The 15,671-nt window shown below is 46.6% G+C and overlaps 1 pseudogene; it reads right to left on the bottom strand.

Moving 5' to 3' along the window:
- Nucleotides 1-3,246: 3,246 nt before the first annotated feature.
- On the bottom strand, nucleotides 3,247-10,338 carry LOC139185010 (small ribosomal subunit protein uS11-like; annotated as a pseudogene).
- Nucleotides 10,339-15,671: the final 5,333 nt, after the last annotated feature.

Below are 15,671 nucleotides of genomic sequence, written 5' to 3' on the forward strand. Positions count from 1 at the left end.
TTAGCGCCCGCCTGGGAGGACCTCTCAAAAAATGAGCAGGACTGAGGCAGCATTGCCCAAGTCCCCAGAATTTTCCTTAACCTCCTGGTTGGGGTACTGAACGTAATTTGTGGGTCTGAAAAGACATACACGCTCGTGTCGCAGTGAGAATTTCATCTAATCATGTTGTCCAGTCGCTCAGTTGTGTCCAACTGTTTGTGACCCCATGGACTGCAGCATGCCAGGCTTCCCTGTCCTTAATCTCGTGATTGTAAAAGACAGACTTCAAATTAAATGAATCCACTGCTATAAAAACCGCTGTCTTCTGGTTGAAAATTTCCTTTCTTCATTGTCAATTTCTAGTTCATCATTACTTTTTCTCTAATTGATCACTTGAAATCACTGGATTTAGAAGTTTGATTTTGACCAATCAACAATGTCTTTAAAAAGTATGGCCTTAATTGTTCCCTTACTTTCAAAAAATGCCATCACACACTGAGGGTGTCATTCATTCAACAAATATGTGTGCATGCATCTATCACATTTTGCAAGAGACTGTATTAAGAAGAGTCATTAAACAAATCACAAGCACCTGAAAAGTTCAATAACAAGGCCAAACAATGAACACAGGATGAACGGTCAGAAATCTATGTTTAATTCGTAAAAAACACTCAGAAAGCACAGCCTGAGTTCAGCACAGAGAACCCGCAAGGTTGTCCGGAGTGGGCCAGAAGTCTTGTGAGAGAGATCAATCTGGATTTGGGCCTTTAAAAATAAGGAAAAGTTGGAAAATCTTAGCAGCTAAGAGAAGACATTTCAGAACAGAAAAATTATGTGAATGAAAGCTCGAAATCTGAGCAGTGTTGAAAAAGTTTCTTAATGGAAAGTTTCGTAGCCTGATACCAGAACCAATGAGCGATGGAATTAATGGGAAGAACATATCCCTACCTCATCTCCTCTGCTGCTTCACTGCTGCCCTGGGTCCTGGCACACAGGGTCAGTGATGTAATTTGCCAAACTCAATGCAAAATGAAAATGCACAGCCCAACAGGGTGGGGAAGCGAACCTCCCCTTCCCTTGGGCCCATCAAACCAACGTACAAGGAATGGATGACCCCAAGGAATTGCAACCTCTGCACAGGATGTGCTGGGCCCCTGGACCAGGAGCAGGTGAGAGGCCCCTGCCAAAGCCAGGTACAGCCAGCCTAAGACAAGACACCACTGCCCCAGATGCTGTGGGGCCTGCACTTGACTCTGACCTTCCTGGGCCCACAGGCAGGCCCTGACAGGAGTGGAAATGGAGCCTGGGCCTCCGCACCAGAAGGCAGAAGGGGTCCTACGCAGGCGTGTGGGGAAGGGGGAAGTGGAAGATCAAGGGAAGGGGGAAGACCAAGTCCTCAGGGAGCTGGGTGCAAGCAACTAAAAGCACAACTAAAAGAAATTGCAGTGCAGTCAGCAAATGTGAAGGGTCAAGTTATACTGTGAGTAACATATTCTGGTTCTACTTATTCCCCTGCACCCCAGATACCACCAGGACAGTGACTCTCCTAGCCTGGCTGACCCCATGCTGTCACTCTCTAGAAAAACTGTCTACGATTAAGAGATGATGGACAGAATCAAACCAATTCATCAAGTGATTCAATGTGCAAAATCCAAAATAATAACTTCAAACCTCAGCTCTCCCTGTTATAGCTTAAGTAACTATTTTTTGTCCCCTCTTTTTATTTAGTCTACTAGGGCAAAAGACCAACTATCGTATTTGCCACAGAAAGTCCTTAAGATGAATGAGCATCAATCTTTTTGAGCTACTGCTGTCATATCCTTCCATTATTGATGCATTGCTTACTTTTTAGATCATTTCACATCTTCCAAGAGAAATTTTGTTAATTCTTACCACACTTAAGAAAATTCTGGGTGATTCTAGCTAAAGATTTGTCAATTTTGTGTATCTTTTCAAAGAACCAGCTCTTGATTTCATTTTGTCTTTTTAGTTTCATTTATTTCTGGTGTAACCTTTGTTGTTCCCTTCCATCGACTAACTTTGGACTTTGTTCTTCCTTTTCTAGTCTCTTGAGGTACAACGTTAGGTTGTTATTGGAGATTTTTCTTTTTTCCTGATGGATTTCCTCTTTTCTTTTATTTTTTTTAAATTTTTAAAAAATTTTTTATTTTTTTTTACTTTACAATATTGTATTGGTTTTGCCATACATCAACATGTATCCGCCATGGGTGTACACGTGTAAAATTTACTTTATTGAAGTATAGTTGATTTACAATGTTGTACTGCAAACTGATTCAGTTATACATATATATACCTTCTCTTTTATAATCTTTTACTTTGTGGTTTATCACAGGATGTTGAATCGAGTTCCCTGTGGTATACAGTAGGACCTTGTTGTTTATCCATCCTGTATATAATAGTTTGCATCTGCTAACCCCCAAACTCCCAATCCGACCCTCTTCCTTCCCCATCCCCTTGGCAACCACAAGTCTGATTAACTTCCCTCTTAGAACTGCTTTTGCTGTATTCCACAGTAGGATTCTAGAAGTTGACTCTTCGTTTCAGTTCTCCCAAGAGAATCAAAGGCCTGATAGCTTCCTGAAAGTGGAACAGAGCTTAAACACAGAGACGTCCTGACTCACAGGTCTGGGGTCAGCTGACACAGTTCCAGGAGAAGCGCTGGAAACACACCTGAAGTCCCCCAGGTGTGAAAGGCTCTGATGGGTGAGGGTCCCTGGGGGACAGCACAGAACGCCATTCACCCATGAAAACTACAACTAGAGATTCCACCTCAGAAATAAGACCTACCGTGGCATGCTAATTTTGCCCTGATTTGTTGCAAAGGCCTGACTGACCTTGCCTGTGTGTGCTCCGTCGCTTCAGTCGTGTCTGACTCTTCGTAACCCTACGAACTGTAGCCCGCCAGGCTTCTCTGTCCATGGAATTCTCCAGGCAAGAATCCTGGAGTGGGTTGCTATGCCCTCCTCCAGGGGATCTTCCTGACCCAGGGATGGAACCCAGGTCTCCTGCATCTCCTGCATTGCAGGTGGATTCTTTACTGCTGAGCCACCGGGGAAGCCCCTGACTGATCTTAAAAATACATAAAATAGACATATTGGCCATCAGATGCATTATACTCCTAAACAAACCAGATATTTTTCAATTTTCTGATCCAATCAGGCTGTTTGTCCTTCAGTCTTACATACACAAAGTTTTTCTAAAGGCAATTTGAAATCAAACAGCATTTTCTGTGATGTTTTCCCCCAACTTTTTATTTTTAAAATGTTCAAACTTGGAATAAGATGACAGAATGCCACAGTGACTATCCCTACCCCCCCACCTACATGCACCAGCTGTTACACTTTGTCATGCTGGCTTGGTGGAGCAGTAGTTCACCTTGGAGTCACACGGGATGACCCTTGAGAAGGGTGAGAAGAGCCTCACTCAGGCCAAGATGCTCTGGTTTCATGCCAACAGGTGATTTCTCAGTCGTCAGATATCTTGAGACTCTCTGGGCCTCTGCTAAGGTTTGATTGCTCTTTCTAGATTAAGAAGCAAGAGAGATTAATTGAGGAAAAGTGTGCATTGCACTTATGCAAATACACTTAAGGGAATGTCAATAAATTCAGTAAACACAAGGACTTCCATGGTGGTCCAATTGTTAAGAATCTGCCTTCCAATGCAGGAAACATAGGTTCAATCCTTGGGCAGGGAACTAAGATCCCACTTGCCAAGGGGCATCCAAGCCCACGTGCCACAACTAGAGAAAGCCGGCATACGCACCGCAATGAAGACCCAGCACAGCCAAAAAGAAACATTCAATAACAGAAAAAGAAAGAAAGTGAAGTCACTCAGTTGTGTTCGACTCTTGGTGACCCCATGAACGGTAGCCTACCAAGCTCCTCCATCCGTGGGATTCTCCAGGCAAGAATACTGGAGTGGGTTGCCATTTCCTTCTCCAGGGGCTCTTCCTGACCCAGGGATCAAATCCTGGTCTCCCGCATTGCAGGCAGATGCTGTACCCTCTGAGCCACCAGGGAAGCCCAATAAATAGAAAGTGTATTTTTATTTACTGGAAATCAAATTTCAAGCAAAACATGTCTTCAGTTCAGTTCAGTTCAGTCGCTCAGTCATGTCCGACTCTTTGCAACCCCATGAATCACAGCACGCCAGGCCTCCCAGTCCATCACCAGCTCCCAGAGTTCACCCAGACTCACGTCCATCAAGTCAGGGATGCCATCCAGCCATCTCATCCTCTGTCGTCCCCTTCTCCTCCTGCCCCCAATCCCTCCCAGCATCAGAGTCTTTTCCAATGAGTCAACTCTTCACATGAGGTGGCCAAAGTACTGGAGTTTCAGCTTTAGCATCATTCCTCCCAAAGAAATCCCAGGGCTGATCTCCTTCAGAATGGACTGGTTGGATCTCCTTGCAGTCCAAAGGACTCTCAAGAGTCTTCTCCAACACCACAGTTCAAAAGCATCAATTCTTCGGCGCTCAGCCTTCTTCACAGTCCAACTCTCACATCCATACATGACCACAGGAAAAACCATAGCCTTGACTAGACGGACCTTTGTTGGCAAAGTAACGTCTCTGCTTTTGAATATGCTATCTAGGTTGGTCATAACTTTCCTTCCAAGGAGTAAGCGTCTTTTAATTTCATGGCTGCAGTCACCATCTGTAGTGATTTTGGAGCCCAGAAAAGGAGGAACAAGTTTGCCCTCCCCATGCCCTCCCCATGGGAGGGAGCAAGTAATCGTGTTACTTGTTTTTGCTCCCTCCTGTAGCCAGCACAGGAGCCCCAATAAAGCCTTGCCTGAATTTTTTTCCTTTTTTTTTTTTTTTTACATCAAGGCAATTTATTAACAGAAAACAATAACTTGAGGAGTTCAGTTCACAGATAGCAACCATAGTGACCCCTCTTCCCGCAGGTGCTGTCAAAGGGGTTGGGTGTGACATCCCCAATCTGCCCAATCTCCATCCTTGAGTGGGTGAGGGCTCCAAGAGCTGACTGGGCCCCTGGTCCAGGAGTCTTGGTCCTATTTCCTCCTGCAGCCCAGAGTTTGATGTGGAGGGCAGTGATGCCCAGCTCCTTGCATCACTGGGCTACATCCTGGGCAGCCAACATGGCAGCATATGGCAAGGACTCATCTCGGTCAGCCCTTCATCCCACCAGTTATACGACAGATGGTTTCCTTGCCAGAAAGATCAGTGACATGGACAAAAGTGTCACTGAAGCACGCAAAGGTGTAGCACACACCAAATACATTTTCTCCTTCAGCCACCTGAGGGCCAAGGCTGATGACCTTTTCTTCCTTCTTTTCTTTCCCCTTGCCAGGTGTTACTTCTGCATGTCTTCTCCACACTCCACCACCAGAAAGAGAGCTTGCTTGAATTTCTTGTCTGGGCTCTTGTTGTTGTTGTTTAGTCACTAAGTCGTGTCCGATTCTTTGAGACCCCGTGGATGGTAGCCCACCAGACTCCTCTATCCATAAGGATTTCCCAGGCAAGAATACTGGAGTGGGTTGCCATTTCCTTCTCCAGGGGATCTTTCTGGACCAGGATTGAACCTAGGTCTCCTGCACGGGCAGGTGGGTTCTTTACCACCGAGCCACCACCTCTAGTCGATTTCTACTGACTGGGGAAGGCCAAGAACTCAGTCGCTATCAGGCCTGGGTTCATGGCAGCATCATCACAGTCTCCGCCTCCATCGTCACCTGGCCGTCTTCCCTGTGTGTGTGTGTTTCCATGTCTCTTCTGCTCACAAGGACACCAGCCAGATAGGATTAGGGCTAACGCTAATGATTTCATTTTCACTTGATTGTAACTGCAAAGATCCTATTTCGACATAAGGGCACATTTCAAATTTCCAGGGATTGGGACTTCAATTATCTTTTAGGGGGACATAGTGGGCAGGGGCACGGGAAGAAGTGAGGGGCTCTGCAGGGCTCCTGCAGTGTCCAGATAGGAGAAAGGCAGCTGCGGTGCTTGGACAAGGAATGGGGGATATGAGGGAAGATTTTGTAAATCTACCCACAAGACTTAGGGAGAGTGAGAGCAAGAGAGCCATCAGGAGTGCCTTCTAGAATTTCAGATGACAGAAGTAGGAAGATGGTGCAGCCATTTACGAGATGGGAAAGTTAAGAGAAGGATCAAATTTGGAGAACAAATCTGTAGCTGTATTTGGAGCATGTTCAACTTGAGATGCCCTTGAGATGCACCTATGGAGGAAACTCTTGAGTCTGCATGTCTGGGTCTCGGGAGAGAAGTCAGGACTAGACATGTGAATTTGGAAATTAGCGGCATGGGGATCTTCATTTTAATTTCTTCTTTTTCATATGTATTTATTTACTTTTGGCTGCACTGGTTCTTCGTTGCTGGGCACAGGTTCCTCCAGCTGCGGCCAGTGGGGGCTACTCTTCCCTGTGACGCCCGGGATTTCTCATTCCAGTGGCTTCTCTTGCTGTGGAGCACAAGCTCTAGGGTCAGTAACTGCGGTTCGCAGGCTCGAGAGTGCCGGCTCAGTAGTGGTGGCACAAGAGCTTAGTTGCCCCTCCGTATGTGGGATCGTCCCAGAGCAGGGATGGAACCTGCGTCCCCTGCACTGGCAGGCAGATGCTTAACCGCTGAACCATCAGGGAAGTCCTTAATTTGAATTTCATCATGAGTAGGACAGTTGAGACTTTGAATGAGAAAATGATTTTTAAAAAATATAAAGACTAGTTTAATCATCAATATATTGCCAGAGCGTAATTACTTGATGTGAAGAAAATTGAAAGTTTTAGTCGCTCAGTCGTGCCTGACTCTTTGTGACCCCAGTGATTGTAGCACACCAGGCTCCTCTGTCCATGGGATTCTCTAGGCAAGAATACTGTAGTGAGTAGCCATTCTCTTCCCCAAGGGATCTTCCCAACTCAAGGATCCAACCCAGGTCTCCTGCATTGCAGGCAGATTCTTTACCCAACAAGCCACCAGGGAAGCCCAATTACTTGAAGCTTCATAGCTAAACAGAGAACGTTGTGGAGTCACGGGCCGATGGTTTAGTTTACTCATATATTAGGAAGTGAGGGGACTGTGCATTGCTGGCTTTGTTACTCTGCGACTTGTGAGCCCTGGAATTTGGTTGTTAATCAAGGATAAGTGAATCCTGTGTGACATGACAAAAACATTTCCATATTTTGAACAACTATTCTTAAATCCAAAATAATCCCATAAGAAAGAGCCTGGGCTCCATTTGTTGATGTTTGACTGCTGACAGCTTCTAAGCCTCATCCTTCCGGCCAACCCCTCCACCTCATGGAGCAAGAAAGCCTGAGTGCTCCCTCTTTCGGCCCAGAGGGACAGTCCAACCATGGAAGCTTTTCCCATGCCTGGACCCTCACTCAGCCCCGCCCCAAGAAGCCCCAGGCCAGTCTCTCTTCCTTGCTCTCTCAAGACATGTCTGGACCAGCTTGAGAAGCCTAGTCTGCTCTTCCCAAATGCCTGATTATGTGGGCAATAACCTTTTTACACACCCTCCTGCTGTGAGTGTGGCATCAGCAGTCTTAGCATCCAAACCCAGGGCCAGGTGGGATTCCATCTCACTTGTTCAAAGCAGTTAAAACAAAGCCCAGGAATCAGCCGTAAAGTAGTGTTTAGGGAAGAAAAGGACCGTTTACCACTCCAACAGAAAAGACAGGAAGAAGCTGGGAAGGCTGATGAAACAGTGTCCAATAAGACAGCTGGATCCACAGGAGAGGAACCTGCAAGCCTGGGGCCACTCGGTGAGGCCCCAGCACCCCTTGCAGAGGGAGCATAGAGCCTCACCAGCAAAGAGTAAGAGCAGGCTGATAGTTGAGCCATGTTCCAATACAAATCAGAATCTCAATTTGAAAGAGAAAAGTGAAAGTCGCTCAGTCATGTCCAACTTTTTGCGACTCTGTAATACAGTCCGTGGAATTCTCCAGGACAGAATACTGGAGTGGGTAGCCTTTCCCTTCTCCAGGGGATCTTCCTAATCCAGGGATTGAACCCAAGTCTTCCGCATTGCAGACAAATTCTTTACCAGCTAAGCCACAAGGGAAGCCCAAGAATACTGGAGTGGGTAGCCTATCCCTTCTCCAGCAGATCTTCCCGACTCAAGAATCGAACTGGGGTCTCCTGCATTACAAGCGGATTCTTTACCAACTGAGCGATCAAGGAAGCCCCTTGAAATAGAAAGGTTAGTAAATTATAGAAATTTGCTTCTTGTGTTTGGGGGCTAGAGGACAGGTGGGGAGGCCCAGGAGATGAAGACAGCATGTGAGGTACAAAAATCACATCCTCCAACTTGTAGAACAAGACAAGTGACTGTGTTACCTGGAAAGCATACGCCTCTGTGGTTTCAATTGTGTTTTCTCTAAACCAGCGGTCCCCAGCCTTTTTGGCACCAGGGATGGGTTTCATGGAAGACAGTTTTTCCATGGAGGAGGATGTGAGGATACTTTAGGGTTTGCCTGCTGCTCACTTCCTGCAAGGCGGCCCATTTGCTAACGGGCCACAGACTGGTCTATGACCCTGGGGCTGGGGACCCATGTTCTAAACCACTCACAGTTTTCAGGTTAAGCCTTCTCAGAGTCGGTAATCTCTAAACATGTGTTGTATCTTGTTTCTACACCCTGGTTTTTGTACTCCTTTGTAGGAAATATGCACCAGATTATAGAAAGGCTCAGTCAGGATGGGGCCGTGGTGGGGTGCCGGTGTGGGGGGCGGGCACAGGGCATGGTTTCTGGTGCAAAGGTCTCCACGGAGACCATGAGAAAACACACCCTTTGTGTTGGTGCAAAAAAGAGGGGCAGGGAAGGACAATCGGGGAACTTTGAGTGATGCTGCAGAAAGGATGCGAGAGCCAAGTTCCAGCCCCACTTCTGTAACTGACCTTAGGAAACTCATTTAACATCTCACTTCCTCAATTTCTCTTCCATAAAAGAGCGAGGTTCAAGCGGATGGTCTCTAAGGTCTGAAATCACTACAGTTCCATAATTCATGGTCTCTAAGCCAAAGACATCAGGCTTAAAAAGTTACAAAGGACAGAGATGTGGCCAGATACAATCCCCTTCCAGCATGACTTGTGTGTAGCCTGTGAATCCATCTGAATGAGGTTCCATGTCTCAGATCCTACCAGACCCCCCCATAAATCCTGGGGGACCACAACCCTGTTATTTCCAGGGCTGGAGTCGATGGGTGCCAGCCTCTCCCGTCTCTGCCACACACCCCTTTGGAAACCACTCCAGTCACGAGGCGAACGGGAAATAACTCAGGTCTTCCAGCTCCTGCGGATGCTGTACACGGTTTCTCCATGGGAGCTGCCAAGATGCTAAGCTTCTGTCCGCAGTTTTAAGTGGCTGCTCTCGAAGAGACCAAGCAAGACGAGGGATGTGGTGAGGCCAGCCCCAAAGCACAGAACGACGGAAGCCAAAGCCTCCTTAAGCCCACAGAACCTGGACCAGGAAAAGGCTGGTTTCCTTTCTGTTTTGAAGGCACGAGAGACGCTCCTGAGAACCAAGCAGTCAAGCTAACCCTGCTTGGAAGGATCTATATTCTAATGCTTTCTACATTATGCTGTTGGCCAGCCAGCCACCTGGCACATCTGTTTCCAGCTACGAAACTGTTCATGGAAAACACTCTGGCACACGCATCCTGTCCTCAGACCATCTCCTCTCTCCAGGACCCCAGGAAAACCAAGACAAAACCAGGACCCCAGGAAAATCAAGACAAAGGTGGCCCTGGTGAAGATGAACTGAGCCAGGTTCTCTTGACTCACATTAAGACTCTGCAGAAGTCACCACTAATTTACATCTAAGTTGCATCCAGTTATACAGGAAATAAAGTCAGGCTTTGCTTCCTGGTGTTACGGCTTTTTCCATGCATGCCTGCTAACTTGCTTCAGTTGTGTCCGACTCTGTGCGACCCCATGGACTGCAGCCTACCAGGCTCCTCTGTCCATAGGACTCTCTAGGCAAGAGTACTGAAGCGGGTTGCCATGCCCTCCTCCAGGGAATCTTCCCGACCCAGGGATCGCAACTGCCTCTTCCATCTACCAGCATTGGCAAGAGGGTTCTTTACCACCAGAGCCACCTGGGAAGCCATCTTGTGCTGAATCATGAGCCACGGTCTTCTTTCTCCGGATGGATATATTGTTATGGAATTACTCCTCCCTCTTCCCTGCAAATGGAGAGAACTTCCCCCCACCCAATGTCTAAGCCCTTTGACCCTTTCTTTTGTCTACGAAGGGCTTCATCCACGTGGAGAGGGTGACGGGCCTGAGAAGCTGAGGGACATCGTGCCTGGCCTAAAGGAAGAGGACTTTCACTTCTAATTACAAAACATACCCACTGGATTCATGCTTCTGAGAGGGTAACAGGCAGGAAGGCCAGGGGTCTCCAAACAGAGGAAATAGGCTGCAAGTGTCAGAAGTTTTTTATCTCTCCCTTAAGCAGCAGGAAGAAACAGACCACAAGTGCCAGCTTTTTCTCTCTTCTCCATACAAAAGTAAAAGGAGGTTTCTCATGGAAATGTTTTTCTTAAGCTATGTTAATGAAACTGTATTTGCTTTGGAATTTACCTTTCTTCAAAATGGTTCCACCTAAGACTAACTTCTTTTCTTTTCTCAAACCTTGGGCTGATAATAGCTCAACAAACCAGTATTCACATCGATTGTTTTACGGCTGGGGGATGACACACATCATGCCATCCTATCTCAAAAACGCACATTGTGGGAGAAGGGCCTGCTGAAACTCATCAGCCTTGAGGTGTCTCTCTTATCTGATTCACAGCTTTCTAACAGACATAAAACAGCTTGCTAAAGACTAGCAGGGGGCACCCTCCGTCCCCCTTCTGATGTCTATGTCAGACGCTTTCTCTGTACCTTTTTATACTTTAGTAATATTCTGCTGTACAAAAGCTCTTGAGTGATCGAGACAGGTCCCTGGTCCCGAAGCTAAATCTTCTTCTTTGGAGATCACAAATCCGACATCGTTCACCGTAAGCTATCATTTCCCTCATAATTATTCCTGAATTGACATAATTTGATGAGCCAGTCAAATATGGGAGGTGCATTCAGTCTCTGGGGGACTAGAATTAAGAGTGAGAGGTGTCCCTCTGGTTTAAGAGGAGCCCATGGAGGGCAGGCCACCTCTGCTGAGAAGTTCCTGTTCCAGAAAGACTGGGTTCCCCACACTCGAGTGGGGAGGATGCACACACACTCACACGTCACTCAGAAGAACAAGCCCATGATTCGTACACAAATGACAACATGAAGACACTGGACTTCCTGGTCTGGCTGGTAAGACTTTGTCATCCTAATGCAGAAACCTGGTCCCTGGCCAGGGAACTAGATCCCATATGCCTCAACTAAGAATCTGCATGTTTAACTAAGGCCTGGCATGGCCTAAATAAGCAAATAAATAGAATATTTTAAATAATAATAATAACCGTTACTCCTCCTAGTCCTGGGCATTGCCAGGCACTATGCTGGTCCTTCATCTCTCTGCTCCAGATCCTTTACCTTGGTCCCTTCTTTGCTGCCCTTCCTTCCCCAGCCCTGAGACCCCATCCAAAAAGTCCCTCTGACAGATGTCAGTGCATTTCCATTCAAAAGGATGGGTAGTGTGACTGGATAGCCCACATATTTGGACTACAAGTTTTCTAGGAAAATACTGGTCATAGGAAAAATGTATTCTTAAAATCACAAGAATAAAAACCAAAAATGGTGAACAATACCATTTAGACATGTGAGTCAGTGATAATGTTAGTTTCTGCAGCCTTCAGATCAAAATGTAGAGTTAATAAATTGTGATAACTGTTAGTGTCCCCATTTTGGACTTCCCTGGTGATGCAGTGGATAAGAATTCACCTGCCAATTCAGGAGACATGGGAGTCTCAGGTTCGATCGCTGGGTCGGGGAGACCCTCTGGTGAAGGAAATGGCAACCCACTCAGTATTCTTGGAAATCCCATGGACAGAGGAGCCTGGTGGGCTACAGACCACAGAGTCGCAAAGAGCTGGACACAGCTGAGCACACACAGGACCCCGCTTCCCAGGTGGGGACATTGGAACAACAGTGAATGCAAACTATTTGTATGGCTCCAAAGATTTGTCAAGTGTGAGTGTAAAACTATGTCCAAGTCGTCCAGGGGGTAAAACCTAGAGGCCACACCTGGAAACGGTGCCCTGCAGACAGAGGCCAAGTCACTTATCACACGTAACTGTCTAACCCGCACTCCTCAGAAGATGCGGGTTCAGCATCATCAAGGGGAATTTTTATTATGTGAACCAGAGCCAGAATTCCATTAGGGAGGGAGATAAGCCTCACAAGTTGTTCTGAGTAGAAGGTGAAGATCTAGTGGAATATCTGTGTGGAAAAGCCTGGGCCACCAAGATAGGTGCACTGTGGGGGCCGTGGGGGAACCAGCGATCAGACAAGGAGACAAGAGAAGGCGGGAGGGGAGTAGAGGAAGCAAGGACATGAGTAGGAGAGGCAGAGCCAGAGGCAGTGAGATGGTAACCAGTGGGATGGCCGTGGAGCAGGGCCGTGAGAAACGTGGAGCAGGGCCGTGAGAAATGTCCCTGGCCAGAGGCTGAAAGCGCTCAAGGGTAAAAATGTCTGACGTCAAACACCGGATGATATCGCTTGTGATATGTGCAATTGCAACTATAAAACAGATGGGACTTGCCTGGTGGTCCAGTGCTTAGGACTTGGCGCTTTCACTGCTGAAGCCCTGGTTCGATCCCTCCTGGGGGAACTAAAGGCTCGCAAACCTTGAGGCACTGCTGCTGCTGCTAAGTCGCCTCAGTTGTGTCCGACTCTGTGCAACCCCATAGATGGCAGCCCACCAGGCTCCCCCGTCCCTGGGATTCTCCAGGCAAGAACACTGGAGTGGGTTGCCATTTCCTTCTCCAATTCATGAAAGAGAAAAGTGAAAGTGAAGTCGCTCAGTCGTGTCTGACTCTTTGCGACCCCATGGACTGTAGCCCACCAGGCTCCTCCATCCATGGGATTCTCCAGGCAAGAATAGTGGAGTGGGCTGCCATTTCCTTCTCCAATATAAATAAATAAACAAGCAAATAAACAAATAAAATATGAACACATTTATGAAACAAACTTACAGACACAGAGAACAGACTGTGTTTGCCAAGCAGGTGAGGGTCGTAGGGGAGGGATGGATTGAGAGTTTGGGGTTGGCAGGTGCAAACGGCTATACATAGAATGGAAAAACAGCAAGGTCCTACTGTAGAGCACAGGAGACCAGATTCAATATCCTGTAATAAACCATAATGGAAAAGAATATGAAAAAGAATATATATATGTATGACTGAATCACTTTGCTATACATCAGAACCAAACACAGCATGGTAAATCAACTAGACTTCAATAAAAAATTTTTTTAACGTCTGACATGACTTTTAGGTTCTGCACTGTGGTACTAGGGTTAAAACTTGACGTAAGTGTTTTGAATGTTTCAAATGTTATTCATTTTCTTCCATCAGATCTCATCTCGTATTTCAACCCTGACCGCCCCTGATGCTGCACACCTGATCCTGTCAAACAAGGTACCTTGATCCTTTCTGGCGTAAAACAGTCTGTTTCACATTATAACCACCCCTTTCCAAGTCCTTCTCCCCTCCGTTTCTCCTCAGCTTCTCCGCAGACTTCATGACCATGTGTGTGTGTGTGTGCCTGTGTGCTCAGTTGATGACAATGTCTGTTCCGGTTCTCATGGCTGCTGTGCTGACATCTCTCGGACCTCCGGCTTCGACTGCCAGATTCTCAGCGTTTTTAACGTTCTCATGTGTGTCATGAAATCCAGCACCTGACAGAATGCGCTCATTGGCTGGCAGGGGCATTGCCCGCCCCCTCATCGAGTTCTCTCCTCTTGAACGTGGCTAACAAGCCTCCTTGGAAGCCTGACATTGCCTTCAGAATCATTAAAGACCACGCATGAAATATCAGCCTCTGGCAAAGCGAACTCCAAATAGTCCCTGATTGCGAAGTATGGTGTAGCAGCGCTGCTGGCAAGGGATAAAACTAATCTCATGCAAGTGACTAACTGGTCTCAGTGTAACTGTGACCTTGGGCAGCTGAGCCCTGAAGAACACGAGGAGTCTTCTGCTGCTGCTGCTGCTGCTGCTAAGTCGCTTCAGTCGTGTCCAACTCTGTACGACCCCATAGACGGCAGCCCGCCAGGCTACCGCATCCCTGGGATTCTCCAGGCAAGAACACCGGAGTGGGTTGCCATTTCCTTCTCCAATGCATGAATGTGAAGGGTGAAAGTGAAGTCACTCAGTCGTGTCCGACTCTTAGCGACCCCATGGACTGCAGCCTACCAGGCTCCTCAATCCATGGGATTTTCCAAGCAAAAGTACTGCAGTGGGGTGCCATTGCCTTCTCCAGAGGTGCCTTCTAGCTGCCATTAAAATAGACAGACCTTGTCCTGATGGATTAACCTCCCCCATGTTCCACACTCAAATATAATCTTAGCTAGAAACCTGAGCCTGGATACCCATGGTCCTTCAAGCCCGGAGTGATAACCTATTGCCAAAAACCTGTTGGGTTTTTCCAGAAACAGCTCAACTGCACATTTAGGGATGTCTTATCTTCCTCTCATTGCCTCCTAGCCTCTGCCCCATTCCACTCCATCAGATCCTTCCAAAAAGGAGAAAATGAGAGCTCTAAACAGTCCACCAGAGCAAACCTTCTGATGCCTTTTGCATCTCAGATCTGCAGAAGACACTCGTGGCTAAGAAAGATGCTGAAAACTGCTGTCCTGGACCAACTTCACCTTCATCAGAACGAGTTAAGAAAAAGGGAAGAAAGGGCACTAATTTTAATGTGTGCAAGCAGTGCTGGGCAGTAGCATAGCATAACTTGTTCATCTGTTATCTCTGTTACAATCAAGAACACACCTAATTAAACTTAAAAGCTTCTGCACAACAAAGGAAACTATTAGCAAGGTGAAAAGGCAGCCTTCAGAATGGGAGAAAATAATAGCAAATGAAGCAACTGACAAACACTAATCTCAAAAATATACAAGCAACTCCTACAGCTCAATTCCAGAAAAATAAATGACCCAATCAAAAAATGGGCCAAAGAACTAAACAGACATTTCTCCAAAGAAGACATACAGATGGCTGACAAACACATGAAAAGATGCTCAACATCACTCATTATCAGAGAAATGAAAATCAAAACCACTATGAGGTACCATTTCACGCCAATCAGAATGGCTGCGATCCAAAAGTCTACAAGCAATAAATGCTGGAGAGGGTGTGGAGAAAAGGGAACCCTCTTACACTGTTGGTGGGAATGCAAACTAGTACAGCCACTATGGAGAACAGTGTGGAGATTCCTTAAAAAAACTGGAAATAGAACTGCCATACGACCCAGCAATCCCACTGCTGGGCATACACACTGAGGAAACCAGAATCGAAAGAGACACGTGTACCCCAGTGTTCATCGCAGCACTGTTTATAATAGCCAGGACATGGAAGCAACCTAGCTGTCCATCAGCAGATGAATGGATAAGAAAGCTGTGGTACATATACACAATGGAGTATTACTCAGCCATTAAAAAGAATTCATTTGAATCAGTTCTAATGAGATGGATGAAACTGGAGCCTATTATACAGAGTGAAGTAAGCCAGAAAGAAAAACACCAATACAGTATACTAACGCATAT

The sequence above is a fragment of the Bos indicus genome, chromosome 9, assembly GCF_029378745.1.
Source record: "Bos indicus isolate NIAB-ARS_2022 breed Sahiwal x Tharparkar chromosome 9, NIAB-ARS_B.indTharparkar_mat_pri_1.0, whole genome shotgun sequence".
NCBI classification, from domain to species: domain Eukaryota; kingdom Metazoa; phylum Chordata; class Mammalia; order Artiodactyla; family Bovidae; genus Bos; species Bos indicus.